This window comes from Podarcis liolepis, assembly GCF_965112155.1.
Source record: "Podarcis liolepis genome assembly, chromosome: 13".
Lineage (NCBI taxonomy): Eukaryota > Metazoa > Chordata > Lepidosauria > Squamata > Lacertidae > Podarcis > Podarcis liolepis.
In genome coordinates this window covers 8,150,837-8,169,288 of record NC_139573.1, presented here as the reverse complement: position 1 = coordinate 8,169,288, position 18,452 = coordinate 8,150,837, and the positions used below count along the sequence as shown (strand labels likewise).

Here is an 18,452-nt window from a genome sequence, read left to right as displayed (position 1 = left end):
CAATTTGTTTTGTCTGCATTGTAGAATTTTCCTCTGAAATTTGAAACTAACCTCATTTGCAGCATGATAACAAAATTCTACCAGCACATACTTGCTCTGGCATTTGCTGTAAAAGTGATAAATGAGAATCCCAACATCTTGCCCAATGTCACACTGGGGTTCCACATCTACGACAGCTATTATGATGCAAGGATAACCTATCGTAACACCATGGACCTGCTCTTTAAAATGCATAGATTTGCTCCCAACTATAAATGTGACTCGCAGAAAAACCTCATCGCCATAATCGGAGGACTTAGCTCTGATACCTCCTTCCATATGGCTGATACCTTAAGCCTCTACAAGATTCCACAGGTAGGTTTTATGAGTAAAAGGTAAAGGTAAACGTACCCCTGACTTAGGTTCAGTCTTGGATGACTCTGGGGTTGCATGCTCATCTCGCTCTATAGGCCGAGGTTGGCCAGCGTTTGTCCACAGACAGCTTCCAGGTCATGTGGCCAGCATAACTAAGCTGCTTCTGGCGAACCAGAGCACCACACGGAAACGCCGTTTACCTTCCTACCAGAGCAGTACCTATTTATCTACTTGCAGTTTGACGTGTTTCGAACTGCTAGGTGGGCAAGAGCAGGGACTGAACAATGGGAGCTCACCCTGTCGTGGGGATTTGAACTGCTGACCTTTTGATTGGCAAGCCCTAGGCTCTGTGGTTTGGACCACAGTGCCACCTGCATCCAGGTTCTGATTAGATATTAGGTTTTAGGAGTAGGGTCATGAATTTTTGTTCACACTCTTATCATTCTGGAAGTGATTTTGAGATTCAGAAAGTAAATATGATGCTGAAGCATTACAAGCTGGAATGTCTGTCAAAAACGTAGATTACTCCTGACCAGTAGAGATTGCTACACCAGTGAAAGTCTGAGTCAAACAGGCAGCAGGTAGCACCTTGGACACTTCCCATACCACCAACCTGTTCCACATAACAACTGCAAGATAAGTTGTCTCTGCAAGGAGGCCATGTCGACCTGAAGACTTTACAAAGCTGACCATAAGCCCTGCCTCCTTGGAGAGCCTGGGTAACTGATTAAAGGGACCTAATTTATTTTGCACTATTGGTCATTTGCAGGGCTAGAGAGGTGCTGTATAATATTGATAATGTCTGTGTTTTTCCTGTTAGCTTGCATATGGCTCATTCCCCCAAGAGGAGAGTGATATAGATCACTTCCTTTCCTTTTACCGCATGGTGCCCAATGAAGTGCATCAGTATATGGCAATTATCAGCTTGCTCCAGCATTTTGGATGGACATGGATTGGACTCTTTGTTACAGATGATGATGGAGGAGAAAATTTCCTGCAAACCCTGGAGCCCATGCTTTACCAGCATGGGATCTGTTCAGCCTTCACACAAAGAATGGAAAAAATAGCTCGTTTTGATATGGTGGGTGAAATTTTTGATATGCTTGATAGGTATTACGTGGGTGTCACAAATGATAAAGCCAATGCATTCATTGTCTATGGAGATTCTCTGACATTGACCTGGTTAAGATCCGTTATGTATCTACGAGATCCTGAAAATAAGGAAAGTGCATCATTTAGAAAGGTTTGGATCATGACAACACCAATTGATTTCGTATTACTGAGTTTTCAAAAGTCTTGGGATCTTGAGCTCTTTCAAGGTGCCATTTCCTTCACCATACACTCCAAAAAAGTTCTCAAGTTCAATGAATTTCTTCAGATCATAAAACCTTATTGGAATCCAGACGATGGTTTTCTCAAGGACTTCTGGGAGCAAGCATTTGACTGTCCATTTCCAGATCTGCTCATGCAAGATATTGAAACATGTACAGGGGAGGAGAAGTTAGAGTGTCTTCCTGGGCATGTGTTTGAAATGGACATGACTGGCCACAGCTACAGTATCCACAACGCTGTCTATGTTGTCGCCCATGCTTTGCATGCTATTTATTCATACAGATCCAAGCAAAGAGCAATGGTTGGAGGCAAAAGGTTTGAACTTCAAGATCTGCAGCCCTGGCAGGTAACCTGCTGCAAACAAAATATTATTTATGTGAGTGAATTTCTCTGAGGCAAGATATCACGTGATAACATTTTGTGATTGTGATTATTTCCTATATATTTTGTATGTACAGAATTTTTGCCTTCTGTTGCTTTGTCATAACTTTTCCATCTGCTATATGAATTTAGCCCATTGTTGATATTTGGCCCATTTCCTAGCACAATTCAAAGTGCTGGTGTTGACCTTTAAAGCCCTAAACGGCCTCGGCCCAGTATACCTGAAGGTGCGTCTCCACCCCCATCGTTCTGCCCGGGCGCTGAGGTCCAGCGCCGAGGGCCTTTTGGCGGTTCCCTCATTGCGAGAAGCAAAGCTACAGGGAACCAGGCAGAGGGCCTTTTCGGTAGTGGCGCCCGCCCTGTGGAACGCCCTCCCATCAGATGTCAAAACGATAACAACTACCTGACATTCAGAAGACATCTTAAGGCAGCCCTGTTCAGGGAAGTTTTTCATGTATGATATTTTAGTGTTTTTTTGGTTTCTGTGGAAGCCGCCCAGAGTGGCTGGGGAAACCCAGCCAGATGGGCAGGGTACAAATAATAAATTATTATTATTATTATTATTATTATTATTATTATTATTATTATTATTATTATTATATATTTTATATATATTCCTTCTTTTCCCTTTTTCTGTTTGAATCAGCTGCACCATTTTCTGCAAGGCATTTCATTCAACAACTCAGCAGGTGAAACAATGTCCTTTAATGATAAAAGGGAAATGAGAGGTGGATTTGACATCACAAACATGATCACATTTCCAAACAAGTCCTTCCTTCAAATGAAAGTTGGACGAGTTGATCCTGATACTCTTGAAGGAGAAGCATTCATTTTTCATGAAGATATGCTTGTATGGCACAGAGGTTTTAATCAGGTCTGCAGTTTACGAATCCTTCTGGTCCTCACTGGTCTTACGACGTGTTCTTTAGGTGTTGGAAGTTCCATTTTGTTTAAAACTGTTGTTTCTATCTGATATGGCCAAGGAAAAATGTGGCTGCCTAGCACATTAAAAATTGATAACAGGGGGGAAAACATTACATTTTTGTATATCTTCCAAATACATAAAGCAAAGCCTTGGCATACATAAATGAAATTACTACATAGGTGCCCATTCGGTAACCTCTTTTCTTATTGCATGGAGACAATAACTCAGTAATAGAACACGTACTGCATGCAAAAGTTCCCAGGTTCAATCCATTGCATCTCCAGGCAGGGTTAAAATGAAGTCCTGTTGAGCTGTTTTTCAATTGTTTTCCAGCATTTTGCAGAAGAAACTTAACATTTCGTAGAGCCCTTGAACTATATGGTTGACCTGACAAACTTAGTGCCCTACTGGTCACCCCTCTCCATTAATGCAAAACCTTGGCACAGGTTTGGTTTGAATTGAAGAATATTGGAATGGGGGTGACCAGCATTGCACCTTGTTGCAGAAGTTCGACAATATTTTGGGACACTTCAAAATGTGGGGATTTCGCTGGAAAATGATTGCAAAGTTTGTCATAGGTTTGGAGGGAATCCCAAATAATGAGATTCATAGTTAACACAACTGCATAATGCAGCTCTTTTATATTAAACCTTTATTTGCTGAGTAGTGAATAAACAATCAGTTTTTCTGATCTTCTGAACGGCTTTCCTGCTATGGATAGGTGATTCCCCTTTCTCTGTGTAATGACCACTGCCACCCTGGCAAGCAGAAGAAGAAAAAAGAAGGAGAAAAGTTTTGCTGCTATGGTTGTGCTCCTTGTTCAGAAGGGGAAATTTCAAACCAGGATGGTAAGTCATGCAGCGCTCATATTTTTCTTCCTCTAAGGACAGTAGCAAGGCTAGATGGTAGCATTTCAGGGGGTTATTTTAGAGCAAAAAGCAAGAAAGGAGCAACATGATAAAAAATGATTAAAATTCTTCAATGCATGGGAAAATACGATAAACAGAAAACTAGAGCTCATGGGCATCTTTGGAAATTGAGTGCTGGATGATTCAGTACAGGCTAAAGAAAATTAACTGCTTCATGAAGTTCGTGATTTAACCATGGAATTCATTCCTACAAGATGCAGTTGGAAGCAATCACTTGAAAGCCTTAAAAGGAGGATAAGACAAAGTCATGGAGGACAAAGCTATTAATGGCTATGACCTCTGATGGCTTTGCTGTGCCTCCATCATCAGAGACTGAAATCTTCAAAATACCAGTTGCTGGAAAGTGTGGGCGTTGGGGGAGACTTCTGTTTCACTCAGGTCCTGCTTTCAGGCTTCCCATAGGCATCTGGTTGGCCACTGTGAAATCAGGAATCTAAATAAGATCGGTCAATGTCCTGATGTAGCAGGCACTTATGTTCGTATGTGAAACAGAAAGGCAGTTAGAAGGATTTCAACACAGATATTATAAACTTAGCACACAAATGATTTTAATAAGCCTAAAAAATACACTGAGTTTAAAACACTCATATATGAACACTGAGAAATATGGAACCAATAGGTTTCATTTCATGCCAGCAAAGAAGCAATAGGGAAGATAAAATACTGTTGAAAAGTATAATAGCTTTCAGAATAAGTGAGATCAAAGCATTTATATTGGAGCACTAAAATACATGCATTTCAATAGGTATAATTTTATGTCAGTGAAGCAGTCACATAGCAGACAAAGTGCTGTTCAATCAGTAATGAAATTTGACCTTGTTTATTTTTCAGATATGAATGACTGTTTCAGATGCCCCAAAACTCAGTATCCGACCAAGAACAAAACTGCCTGCATTGAGAAAACGATGACCTTTCTTTCTTATGAAGAACCTTTAGGGATCAGTTTAGCATCGGTTGCCCTTTCTTTCTTTTTCATCACAGCTTTGGTGCTAGGAACATTCATTAAGTACAAAGACACTCCCATAGTCAAAGCCAACAATCGGGACCTCACCTACTCTCTCCTTGTCTCTCTCCTGCTCTGCTTCCTCTCTTCCTTGTTATTCCTGGGTGAACCTAGCAAAGTCTCCTGCCTCCTCCGGCAACCAACTTTTGGCATTATCTTCTCTGTAGCCGTTTCTTGTGTTTTGGCCAAAACTATCACTGTAGTTGTAGCTTTCATGGCCACCAAGCCAGGGTCCAGCATAAGGAAGTGGGTAGGGAAAAGACTGGCCTACTCAGTTGTGATTCCCTGTTCTCTTATTCAATCAACTATCTGTACTATGTGGTTGATGACATCTCCCCCATTCCCTGATTTGGACATGCACTCTTTAACAGAAGAAATCATTGTGCAATGTAATGAAGGGTCAGTCACCATGTTTTATTGTGTCCTGGGCTACATGGGCCTCTTGGCCATTGCCAGCTTTGTTGCCGCATTTGCAGCCCGCAAGTTACCTGACAGTTTTAATGAAGCCAAGTTCATTACCTTCAGCATGTTGCTCTTTTGCAGTGTTTGGCTGTCTTTTTTTCCAGCCTACCTGAGCACAAGTGGAAAGAGCATGGTGGCTGTGGAGATCTTCTCCATCTTGGCCTCCAGTGCTGGGTTATTGAGCTGCATCTTTGCCCCTAAATGCTACATCATTATTCTGAGGCCAGAACTGAACAACAGGGAGCAACTTATAAGAAAAAAGAATTAAACAGGTTTTTCTCCCTTCACTCTGGTAAATTAAATATGTGATAGTTAAGAGTTGAAGACCAAATTCTCTCTCTCCCTCTGTATATATTCCAGTAGCAAACGTACCTGAGATCACTTTTTTGCCATTTGTTTATATTTTCTATACACAGGTCCCACTATCCAAATGCTTTTTATATGAAAAAATCTCGTATTCTTACATGAGTAATTAGGACCCAAACCTTGTTATATGCACCACAGACTCAGATATCCCAACAGTTGAATGTGTGTTTAGTACTGTAAAGAAACAAGCTGACTTTCCTTCCATGTATGCTTTTTGGAAGGCTTCAGAGTGTTTTCATGGGGTTTTCACACTTTGAGGGTCAAAATTTTGAGGTCAAGAACACATTAGAATGTTCTCATAGGTATTAATGGAAACTGTTGGCTCCTTAGGGAAACACTCACCTAACAAACAATTTTCTGAGAATGTATTTTGTTCAAATAGTGATATCTGTAAGTAGACAAATACAACAGCTTAGGAGTGTCAGATATCACAGCTATACCTGAGTTCCCTGTGGAACACCCTCCCTTCAGTTGTAAAGGAGTTAAGAATTACACAACTTTTAGAATTCATCTGACTGCCCCAATGTTAAGAATTTGTCAAGAATGTATAACTTGTTGCTTAAGTGGAATACACAAGATGAAACAGTTAAATCGGCCATGATTAAGTGGGCACAGGATATTGGTCATAACATTATGTTTGCTGACTGGGAATGGTTGTGGAACACCGGTATAAAATTTACGGCATGTAATGCCTTAAAGGAAAATATTATGAAAATGATCTACAGGTGGTACATAACCCCAGTCAAGCTAGCAAAAATCTACCATATGCCTGATAATAAGTGCTGGAAGTGTAAAGAATCTGAAGGTACTTTCTATCACCTTTGGTGGACGTGCCCGAAGATTAAGGCTTTCTGGGAAATGATATATAATGAAATGAAAAAGGTGCTAAAATGTACCTTCCCTAAGAAACCAGAGGCCTTTCTCTTGGGCATTAGTAACCAATTGGTGTCAAAGAAAGATAGAATTTTTTTTATGTACGCTACTACAGCAGCAAGAATACTCGTCGCAAAGCATTGGAAGACCCAAGATCTACCCACATTGGAAGAATGGCAGATGAAGGTAATAGACTATATGACATTGGCTGAAATGACCGACAGAATCCGTGAACAGGGGAAAGAGACGGCGGATGAAGACTGGAAGAAATTCAAAACTTATCTTAAGAAATATTATAAAATTAATGAATGCTAAAATGTTGAGGTTCTTAGTAAGAAAAGGAGATTACAGCGACAAAAGATTAAGTAAAAGAAAAGAACAAATAAGGAACTAAATTTGATAAAAATTTAACTTAGGACTTGCTGAAATATTTTTTAGAATTGGGATGTAGAAAGGGGAGGTTTGGGGGAGTCAGAGAAAAGAAGTTTATGAAAAAAGGAAATGAATTTATACATGTTTGTTTTGTCTTTTTATTTGTTTGTATTGTCTATAAAAATGTTGTAAAATCAATAAAAAAATTATTAAAAAAAAATAGAATTCATCTGACTGCGGCCCTGTATTGGGAGGTTTTTAATGCTTGATGTTTTCATTATAGTTTTAGATACGCTGTAAGCTGTCCAGAGCGGTTGGAGAAACCCCGCAAGTTGGGTGGGGTATAAATAAAATAATGGTGATGGTGATGATTATAATGATAAGGCTTTAGACAAGTTCAAGGTTACTTTTAAACTTCTTTTTTGGAATAAACATTTGTAATTGTGATGATATAGATCATGAAACCTTTTATAATTAGAGATGCCACATCATTTTCTTCTTGGTATGTTTTTATTTTGGACTTAGTACATTGTTGCCATTTGTGACAACTTAGTATCCCCCCTTTTCTTTTAAAACTAATTCTTTTTCTTTTCTATGTAACCTGTGTCTAGTTACTAAAATTTTATAAAAAAAATTTTGGGGAAAACACACACTGCGGAATGTGAATAATTTATTTAAATTAAGCATTAGCCATGTCCCAAAATTTATTCAGGAGTGCAGCTGGGATGGGGTGTGGCTTGTCCCCCAGTTTGATCCATGGTGGGCCAACCTGATGCCCCCATATCTGAGCTATTGGGCTGACGGGGTTAAAAGCTGTGCAAAGCCATTACACACACACACACACACACACACACACACACACACACACACACTCCATTATGGTTGTGGTTCAGACTAGAGTTACAATCCCCATGCAGTCATGAAGCTCACTCTGTGTTAGAGCTTTCCAAACTTTTCATATTGGTGACACACTTTTTAAACATGCATCATTTTTTGGCATAATAATTCAATTTTACTTGCAAACCAGAGGTTAAGCTAACCCCTTTCCAGCCCAGGGTGGGTGGGTGGGAGTGTGGGGACCGTTTGTGTGACACACCTGCACACTGCGGCCAAATTACTAACCTGTCATGACACAAAGTTTAGAAAGCCCTGCTCTGTGTCCTTGGGCTAGCTGCTTTCTCTCTCTCAACCTACCCTACCTCATCAGGTTGTTGTAAACATGTGGATAGGAAGAATCATGTACATCATCTTGCTCAGAGTATGGTGCTGATAACTCCAAGGTTACAGATTTGATCCCTGTAAGGGACAGATGCCTATTCCTTCATTTCAGGGTGTAGTGGTTTGGAGTTACTCGTGCGTAAACTGTCCCCTTTTTGGAGCGTGGCTGCCTGGGTTAAACCGTCCTGACTGCGCAGCCCATCTCAGCGTGGCTGCCTCAGTCGCTAGCAGAATCTGTCTGTGGGCGTTTCTTAAACCTTTGCCAGCATAAAAGTTGTTTGACTCCCAATCGTCTCCGCCTCTCATTGCGCGGAGTCTCCTGCGCAAGGAGGGCGTGGGTAGTGGAGGACCAGGGCTCTCCTCACTGACTTCCAAGGAAGAATCCCGGAGCCCTTCCACCTCTTCTCCCATTTGCTCTCCTGGATCTTCGGTGTTACGCTGATTTCCTTCCCCCTCCATCAAGCTGCGTCTCCCCCTAGTGCTGGTACCTTCCCCTGCAGAATCGGAGAGCCTCTCCTTCTCCTGTTGCTCTGATGTCAGTTTCCTGACACAGGGGTTTGACTAGATGGTTCTCAGGGTCCCTTCCAACTCTATGATTCTGTGACTCTCTCTCTCTCTATATATATATATATAATCGGTTTGATTTGTATCAATATATTTTTAATGCAATTTTATTGGACTGCATAACACGGTTCAGGGCCAACAGGATTCAAGTATCATTAATGAGTAATGTCAAGGAAGCTATAAGCTGCAAGAAAGCTTCCTTCAGAAAAAGAAAGCCTTTTCCAAATAAGAAAGATGAAAGGAAACATATCCTGCAAAAGAAGTGCAAGCACAATTCAAAGAGGATTTTGCAAGATAGATAGATAGATAGATAGATAGATAGATAGATAGAGATAGATAGATAGATAGATAGATACAAAGACCAACAATAAAACATTATTTCAATGCATAAGAAACAGATGATCACTTGGATGGCAGTTAGGCCTTTCTTTCTTTTCCTTTTAGTAGCTTTTTTAATTAATAATTTTATTTTTATTTTGACAAAGTAGTAATAATAAATAAATAAGAATGAAAATGTGCACCCCACCCCCAAAACTATTGTAACAATCCAACATCCCAACATCCCAAAAACACCTCTTACAATGGTTTGACCCCTTTCCGTTTTAACAGTACAAATTCTGCAAACACCTTCCATATCTCCTCAGAATCATTTCTCCTGCATATCCCCCGTCTTACCTTAATAGCACATGTTAATTTATCCTTAATAGCTATATCCCACACCTCTTCGTACAATTCTTCCATTTTATATTCACCTTGCCCCTTCCACTTCCTACCTATAATAACTTGTGCAGCTGTCAATAAATATGTGAGCAAGTCCTTCATAGTCTGTGTACCTTCTACCCCACCATATAATTGATAGTAATGCTACCTCTGGACTTTCAGTCAGCTTTAACTCCAGTTAACTCTTTAAACACCCTTTGCCAAAGTTAGGCCTTTCAATAACAATGAAGTGAAGGGAGGAAAAAGAGACTGTAGAAAAACTGAATGATTTTTTTCCATATGTTGTCACCACAGGAGATTTAGGACAGGTCCTTTTGCCTGAAGTAACTTTCTCAGGAATGGAATGTGAGGAACTGAGGCAAAGGTGGTGACAAAAGGTAAACGTCTAGGACTTAATCAGCAGTGGATGGCATAGCGGGGCAGGAACACTCACCTTTCCTCTCATGCAAATTGACTCATGAGTCCCTAAATTAGAAGGAAAATGTTTTCCTTATACCTGTTCCAAAAGTAAAGCCTCAAGAATGAGAACAGGGAAAGAGGGGAGATCCTACATGTGCTGTGTCTCAGCTCAATTAAATGAGCCATCAAAAGGCACTGATGTTTTGAAACCTTGTGCCTTGTGCCTGTTCTCCACTACACATGTTTGTAGTTCTCCTCAGCATCATTTTGTTGTGTTGGATTCGATCTTTTATCTTCATATTGTCCTGTTATTTAACAGCCATGCCATTCTATCCCATATTATGCTGCAATGAAGCTGGCTCTCCTGCAATTGAACAGTGCAGCTGGCTCCCTGGCTCACTTAAATGTGCAGAATCCAACACATGGGGCAGGCCTAGTGACAGTTATGTGGTGCAGGCAATTGGAGCAATAGCAGAGGTTAGAAGCGTCAGAAACTTTCTGGAGAGATTAGTAAATAATTTTAGATAAAATTGTGTGATTAATATAATAGCCATATCATTCTATGCTAAACCCTTACTTTTCAAAAATAAAAATATAATAGCAGAAAAATGCACATAGCAGAAAAATGCACGGATTATTTTCTTCTTCTTAGTAGTTGTTGTTTGTTGTTCAGCTCAGGTTTCAGCAGAAGGATATAGCATTTAGGGGCAAAAATGCAACCCAGCAGCCCAGCACTTGAGGCCAAGATGGAGAAGATTTCCACAGCCACCATGTGTTTTCCACTTGTGCTCAGGTAGGCTGGAACAAAAGACAGCCAAACACTGCAAAAGAGCACCATGCTAAATGCAATAAACTTGGCTTCGTTAAAGCTGTCAGGTAATTCACGGGCTACAAATGCCACAATGAAACTTGCGATGGCCAAAAAGTCTATGTAACCCAAGACCAAGTAAAACATGAAAAGTGGCGCTTCGTTGCATTTTACAATTATTTCTTTCTCTAGCGATTGCATGTCTAAATCAGCAAAGGGGGGAGAGGTTGCCAGCCACACCATGCAAATATTTGCTGGGATAAGAGTGCAGAGGAAGACAATGGAGTTTCCCAGTCTTTTCCCCACCCACTTCATCATGTTCAATCCTAGTTTGAAAGCTAGGACCACTGTGATGGTTTTGGCCAAGATGCATGAAATAGCTGCTGAGAAGATAATGCCAGATGTTGGTTGTCGGAGGAGGCAGGTCACTTTATTGGGTTTGCCCAGGAAAAGCAACGAAGAGAGGAAGCAGAGAAGGAGGCAGATGAGAAGGGTGTAAGTGAGATCCCTGTTGTTGGCTTTTACAATGGGGGTATTATGATACCTCAGAAAGGTTCCTAGCACCAAAACTGTGATAAAGGCAGAAGAAACAGCCGTTGAGGCTAAACTGATCCCCAATGGTTCTTCAAAAGAAAGAAAGTTTATTGTTCTTGGGATGCATCTATCTCTGCTCATAATTGGATATTGATCATCAGGGCATCTGAAACAATATTCTGTATCTGAAAAGTAGGAATAGGTTGAACTTCAGTGACTTATGAACAATTATGTGCCTCCCTATGGAAGTTATTGCTCGTGTTCCAAGCAAACCAGTCATCCTAAGAAAATAGGAACACGGGAATCTTCTTTACAGAAAGCCAGTACCAAGTGGATTACAATGTACATACATACATACATAACACCATAAGGGAATAAAAAAAGGACTAATCATATAATATGTTAATATATTGCCTAACATATCACTTATGAAAAAACAACAACACACCCAGCATATAAATGATAACAAAAAATATTAACTATACCCAAATGATAAGCAAAGAATACCCCTATTCATGGATTAGCAGATAAACAACTATCCCCCCCTTTAAACTCCCCATGCCACCCAAATGTCTGGTGTCAGGCCAGCAAATCAGGTCAGTGGGTCCAGTGTCCTCATCCAGGGATGGTCTAGCATCTCTTCTCTCTCTTCAGGGGGAAGCAGTTGCAAGGCAAAGCAGGAATGTGGTAGTTTAACCTGCTTTTCAATTGGTCCAGCTACTGCTCCTCTCCTGCTGTCACATATTTATCATTTGCTACAATTATTCTTGTAAAAATAATACAAAACCATTAGCAATGTTTATCTTCTGAATTAATCAGAATTGTGTTTGAACCACTTTAACTATATTTGTTCCTATGATATTTTGAAGTATATATGTACAAGTAACTCATTCTGAAGTGAGTGGGGCTTTATTTAGGACTGCAGCTTTATTTGTCCTTAAAGACTTCCTTGAGAATTGCATTCATTGCATTTATTTAATTCCAGTTATGAATCACTTCCCATAAAAAAGTCAAAGGAATTTAACAATAAATGCACTAACAATAAATATAATTATAACAATTTAATACAGTCAAACCTCGGTTCCCGAACAGCTCTGTTTTGCAACGTTTCTGCTCCAGAAAACCCACAAGTAAATGCTCTGGTTTTCGAATGTTTTTTGGAAGCCGAATATCTGATGCGGTTTCTGCTTGAGTGCAGGAATCTCTTGCAGCCAGTTGGAAGCTGCACCTCATTGTCAAACATTTCAGAAGCCGAACGGGCTTCCAGAAAGGATAATGTTCGACAACTGAGATTTGACAGTACATGAAAATAATTATATCAGTTTCACACATTAAAAAAACCCAGATCCTATACAGATACAGAACAGGCTTGCGGATAGCTTCCTGAAGCCTGGAGAGCGAGAGGGGTCGGTGCGCACCGACGCCTCTCGCTCTCCAGGCTTCAGCGAAAGCCTGCATTCGCCCCATAGGACACACACACATTTCCGCTTCATTTTTGGAGGGAAAAAGTGTGTCCTATAGGGCGAAAAATACAGTATAACATGATAATACATATTAACCCTGTATGGTGAAAGTGGAAGGAGCTCTCTATCACCTACCAGTTTGGTTTGAAACCTTCCCTTCTGGACATGGAACACAATCATAGCAGCAAAATTTTTCCCATTCCTTCCTCTTCTTTTGTTGACCAGGGAGACAGCATTCATTGCATACAGAAAGGGGATTTGTCTATCCATTAAAAGGAAAAGTTCATGGAGGAGTAAATATTATTTTTAAAAAACAAAAACAAAACCCACAACTGATTTTCCAACGTTTATTTATTCCTTGCATTTATACCCCCCCCCCCTTCTGCAAGGAGCTCAATGCGTCACACGTGGTTATTTCCGTCTTCATTTAATCTCAACAACAATGCTGTGAGGTAGGCTGGGCTGAGAAGCAATGTATAAAAACATATTCAAAGGTAGGTTCTCTCCTTCCTTTAGCCAAGAAACCTTCGCCAAACTATCCAGTTCCATGCTTCCTTTCTCCCAGACTGTCCATCCACTTACTGGCTTCATCCCAGAGTATTTGCCTCATTATATGTTGGCATAAGAAGAGTAGGAATCTATCTACCTGACCATGTCATATCCTGATAAGAACTCTGACCCAGCTGAATTTACTTTCTGCTGGGTCAGATGAGTAGGAGGATGGTGAATGGATCTGTGTCACCTAGTCCAGACACTTACCATTGGTCCCTCAACCCTCACATAAAGGTTTTCTTTCTTTCTTATCCTACTTGTTTGGAGATGGAAGAGATTAGACCTAAGAACTTCTCAATGCAATCCATCTGGTTTGCAACTAACCTAGGGGCCCTGTCCAACAAAAAATGAGATCATTGACTGGTGGGTGATTTTATCAGTTTCCCACAAAGTCATGTTTTTATAAGCGGTTTATACTTAGGTAATCCTATTCAGGTCTCACTTCTACAGAAACCTGTGGAAGTTTTGTCAGTTCAATGCTTCATCTATATTTGAATGTGCTTGGTAGCCACATTTAAATTATAACCCTATCCAATAGGGCATGACCCATCTGAAGAACATAGGGACCCCCAAAGAATACTGCAGAATCCATACCTGATTAAAACTTGCATGCCACACAATTAGGTCTTCATTAAGGATGAATGCTTTCTCTTCAGAGGCCTCAAGATCCACCCTTCCAATTTTCACCCGAAAGACAGACTTGTTTGGGAATGTGACCATGTTCACAATGTCAAATCCATTCCCTGCTTTCCTTTTGTCATGGAAGAAGATTGAGTCCCCAGCACAGTTGTTAAAAGAGATAGCTTGAAGAAATGGATGGAGCTATTGGAAAGACAAAAAGACACGAAGACGTAGCAACATAGTGGAAATTAAATGGAAGAACCATGTATGCTGTGATATAAATGCTGAGGGTGGATCTGGTAGTTTGTTGGTGGTTTGTGCCTCAAAGCAAACTGATTTCTGCTCAGAATAAACCAAGCTAGCACAAGAATCTAGTACAGTCAAACCTTGGTTCCCAAATTGCCCAACAAATCGGCTCCGCTTGAGTGCAGGAAGGTCCTGCAGCCAATTGGAAGCTGCACCTTGGTTTTTGAATGGTTTTGGGAGTCGAACAGACTCCAGGAATGGATTACGTTCGAGAACCAAGGTACCACTGTAGTCATTTTGGAACCATGAAGCATTGTGGAGCATAGAAATGAATCCACAATTGGCACTCATTTTTTATAGATTACTTTTAACAAAGATAATTTGCTAAATAACACATATAACAAATATATAATATGCTATTTTAAGAGAGTTTCATACAAAAAGCATCAAATTTGGAAAGGGAGCTAATTTGATACACTATATGGAGAGAGAAAATATAAAAACAGAATTAGAATATGAAAGTTCTGTTCATTCTAAACATCCAGGAGAAAAATGTGAACCCAGAAAAATCCTCCAGGGCATAAAATGTACCATACCATTTCAACAACTATTTGTGAGTGTGAATCTTTTAACAGTATCACCTACTCATCAGCTAACTGACCTAAGAAGAATTTCTTTTCAAGGTATTACCTGCCAAGGCTGCAGACTTTGAAGTTCATATCTTTTGCTGCCAATCTCTGCTCTGCGCTTGGATCTAAGTGAGTAAATAGCATGCAAGGCATGAGCCACAGCAAAGACAGCATTGTAGATACTGTAGCTGTGGCCAGTCATACCCATTTCAAACTGAGGCCAAGGAAGGGTCTCCAACCTCTCCTCTCCAGTACATGTTTCATGCACCTCCATTGACACTCCAGTTTTTGGAAAGATGCAGTCAAATGCTTGCTCCCAAAAGTTCTTGACAAAGCCATTTCCCTGGTTCCAGTAAGGTTTCCTGCTCTGAAGAAATTCCTTGAATCCTGGGATATCTTCCGAATGTATTGTGAAAGAAATGGCACCTTGGAAAGGCTGAAGATCCCAGTTCCTTTGCAAGCTTGATAACGTTAAATCAATTTGGGTTGTCATGATCCACACCTTCCCAGGATCTCGTGCAAATAAAAGAAATCTCACCCACATAACTGTTAAAACATCTCCGTAGAGAATAAATGTATTGGCTTTAACATCTGTACAGCTTGCATAAAAGCTTTTCAGCATAGCATACAGGTCACCCCATTTATCAAAACGAGGAAGTTGTGGAACTCTTTGTGTGAATGCTGAGCAAATTCTGTTTTGAGAAAGCAAAGGCCCAAGGGTCTGTAAAAAATATTCTCCACGGTCATTATTCACAGCAAAAAGCCCAATCCATGTCCATCCAAAATGCTTAAGCAGGAGGATAATCCCCTTATACTGATGGGTTTCATTGGGGACCATATGGTAAAAGGAAGTGGCCTTATTACTAGTGCTTTTCTCTGGGGGAAACGAGCCATATGTGAACTGAAAGGAAATTTAGAGTTATTATATAGATAAGTTTCAAGATATGAAGCCACTGGGTAAAGTCATTACGATATTTGGATGAAAGTGTTATCAATGTTGTCAGGATTAAGTATCAGAAATTTAAATGTGTGTTTTCGCTCAAAATACATATAGAAAATTTATATACTTTTTCACATGCTACTATGTAGATGAATAAGGGACGCAGGTGGCACTGTGGGTTAAACCACAGAGCCTAGGACTTGCCAATCAGAAGGTCGGCGGTTCGAATCCCCACGATGGGGTGAGCTCCCGTTGCTCGGTCCCTGCTCCTGCCAACCTAGCAGTTCAAAAGCGCTTCAAAGTGCAAGTAGATAAATAGGTACTGCTCTGGTGGGAAGGTAAACGGAGTTTCCATGCGCTGCTCTGGTTCTCCAGAAGCAGCTTAGTCATGCTGGCCACATGACCCGGAAGCTGTACGCCGGCTCCCTCAGCCAATAAAGCGAGATGAGCACCGCAACCCCAGAGTCGGCCACGACTGGACCTAATGGTCAGGGGTCCCTTTACCTTTACCTATGTAGATGAATATTTTAATATGGTTAAACTACATCACAGCAGCATCACAACATTCAGAGAAGTGCAAAATGCAGTGGATATCTAAGTTCCGATCAGCACATTAACTTTGAAAGTTGTTATCCAGGTCATATTTTTTCTGTTATTTACAGTGACAGAATTCCTCGAGCTTTCTTTTGTATAGCACATTTGTGCACTGATTTGCTTTAAAGTATCTAGGAGGTTACCGGAACAAAAATAACCAAGGTTAGCTTTAGCTGGTGCTAAAGAATTCACATTGTTACTCATGACACTTATGATGAGCATCTACTGACAGAAACTGAAATCACAAGACAAGCTAAGCCCCTGTTTACAAATTTGGAAACCATCCACCAACAGGACCAGTAATATTGTTAGGTTTGAGCCACAATTATAACCTCTTACTAAAGCTCAAAATAACATCCACAATATCAAGAAAAGGGTGTAATTTGTGAAAATGCCCCTATTTGTAGATCCTACCTGAGGTATCTTGTAAAGCATTACGACATCGCTCATATGAGAAGAAGTATCTGAGCCAAGCCCCCCAATGATGGCTATGAGGTTTTTCTGGGAATCACATTTGTAGTTGGGGACAAAACTACAGGATTTGAAGAGCAGATCCAGAGTGGCCCGATAAGTCATCCTTGCATCATAATAGCTGTCATAGATATGAAATCCAAGAGTGGCATTGGGCAAGATTTGGGGATTCTCGTTTATCTCTTTCACAGCAAACGCCAAAGCAAGGACATGCTGGTAGAATTTTGTCACCAGACTGCAGGATGAAGTGAATTAATTTACAGTTTCAAATGAGAATACTGTGATGCATGAAACTGACATGCCCCTACAATAGTTATTTCTTTCCCTAACTGATTTAGTTTACTGGGAAATCCTGTGGTTTATAATCAATATTTCTGGCTAATAGACACTATACTTGTCATTACAGATATATATTATATATTTTATGTATGCTATGAGGGCATTTGGGATCTGTATAGTGCTTCGACACCACTACAGCCACACTTGCATAACTTTTTTCAACTCACTTTGGGGGGACAAAATACACAAATACCTGATACTACTACAGGTACTACAAAATACCTGTTCCGCATTTGTAAGAACTCACCCATTTAGTGTGGCTGCACCTTCACTTCAGAACTTGCTGCCTATTGAGATCAAGCAAGTACCTTTATTTTACCTTTTCCAAGCCCGGCTAAAAGCATTCTTATTTAGGCATGCCTACTCAGATGCTTAGAAAACAGGTAATTTTTTTCTGTTTTAGTGTTTTAACTCTTGTATGTTTTGAAGCAGTATTGTAATTTTTTTCTTGATGTTATTGTCTTATCTTTTTGTAAAGTGCTTTGAGGTTTTCTGCCATCAAGTCGTGTATAGATTTTATTGAATAAATAATAAAGTGTGCTTTGGCCCATGAAACTTTATACCACACTAATTTCTTATACATGGATCCACACTCAAGCTGAAATCATAGCCCAATTTACCTGAGTGTAACCTCCTGAAATTGAATAGGACTTACTTCTCATTAGACATGGTTAGAAATGTACTGTTGGATTGTAATTCTACATTAATCTACCAGCAAGCAAGACCCGTTCAACTTTCTGAATAGATATGTATAGGACTGTACTGTGTCAATATTAATTTCTAATGGTGACAGTGAGAAAAGTGAATTCTGATTTTGAAATGCTAAACTGTTGCCTTATAAGCCTCTTAAGATTTCAGTGATAAGTGGAGCCTGAGACTAGGGTTCTGGAAGAGAGAGATTGCCCTTAAAGAGATTGTTATAAATGTTGCATGGTTTGTGGAAAAGGAGAGTTGGATTCAACATGAATAAAAATGTTTCTGAATACACATAATTTTACTGAGCTGTTGCAAGCTTAGTGCAATGCAAAAGACTCAAAGGAGGAGGAGGAATTCCCTACAGAGGACCAATATCTTTTCTGTCAATTGTGCATTAAAAAAAAGCCCAGAAGACGAGAGAGGGAGAAAGGGTCCTTACATCGGAAACTCAAACACATTCTGCGATGGGTTTTCCTTGAAGAAAGCTTCAAAGAAAATGTAAAAAATATGACCAACAATGCCACCAATCAGGAGGTGACCTGGCTGGTACCACTCCTGTGGAACAGCGATGGGATCATTTATAGGGCACTTCATGGTATCTACTTTGTGCACAACAGGAATAAAAAGAAATAACAACACCAATAACCACAACATCTGGCCA

At 40.2% G+C, this 18,452-nt stretch overlaps 1 long non-coding RNA gene across 1 annotated transcript; it reads left to right on the top strand.

The window, feature by feature from the left end:
- Positions 1–1,388: 1,388 nt before the first annotated feature.
- LOC310691492 lies at positions 1,389–2,759 on the top strand. Its single transcript, XR_014518522.1, has 3 exons — positions 1,389–1,435; positions 1,969–2,032; positions 2,714–2,759. It is a non-coding gene; the product is annotated as an uncharacterized lncRNA (long non-coding RNA).
- The last annotated feature ends 15,693 nt before the right edge of the window (positions 2,760–18,452 follow it).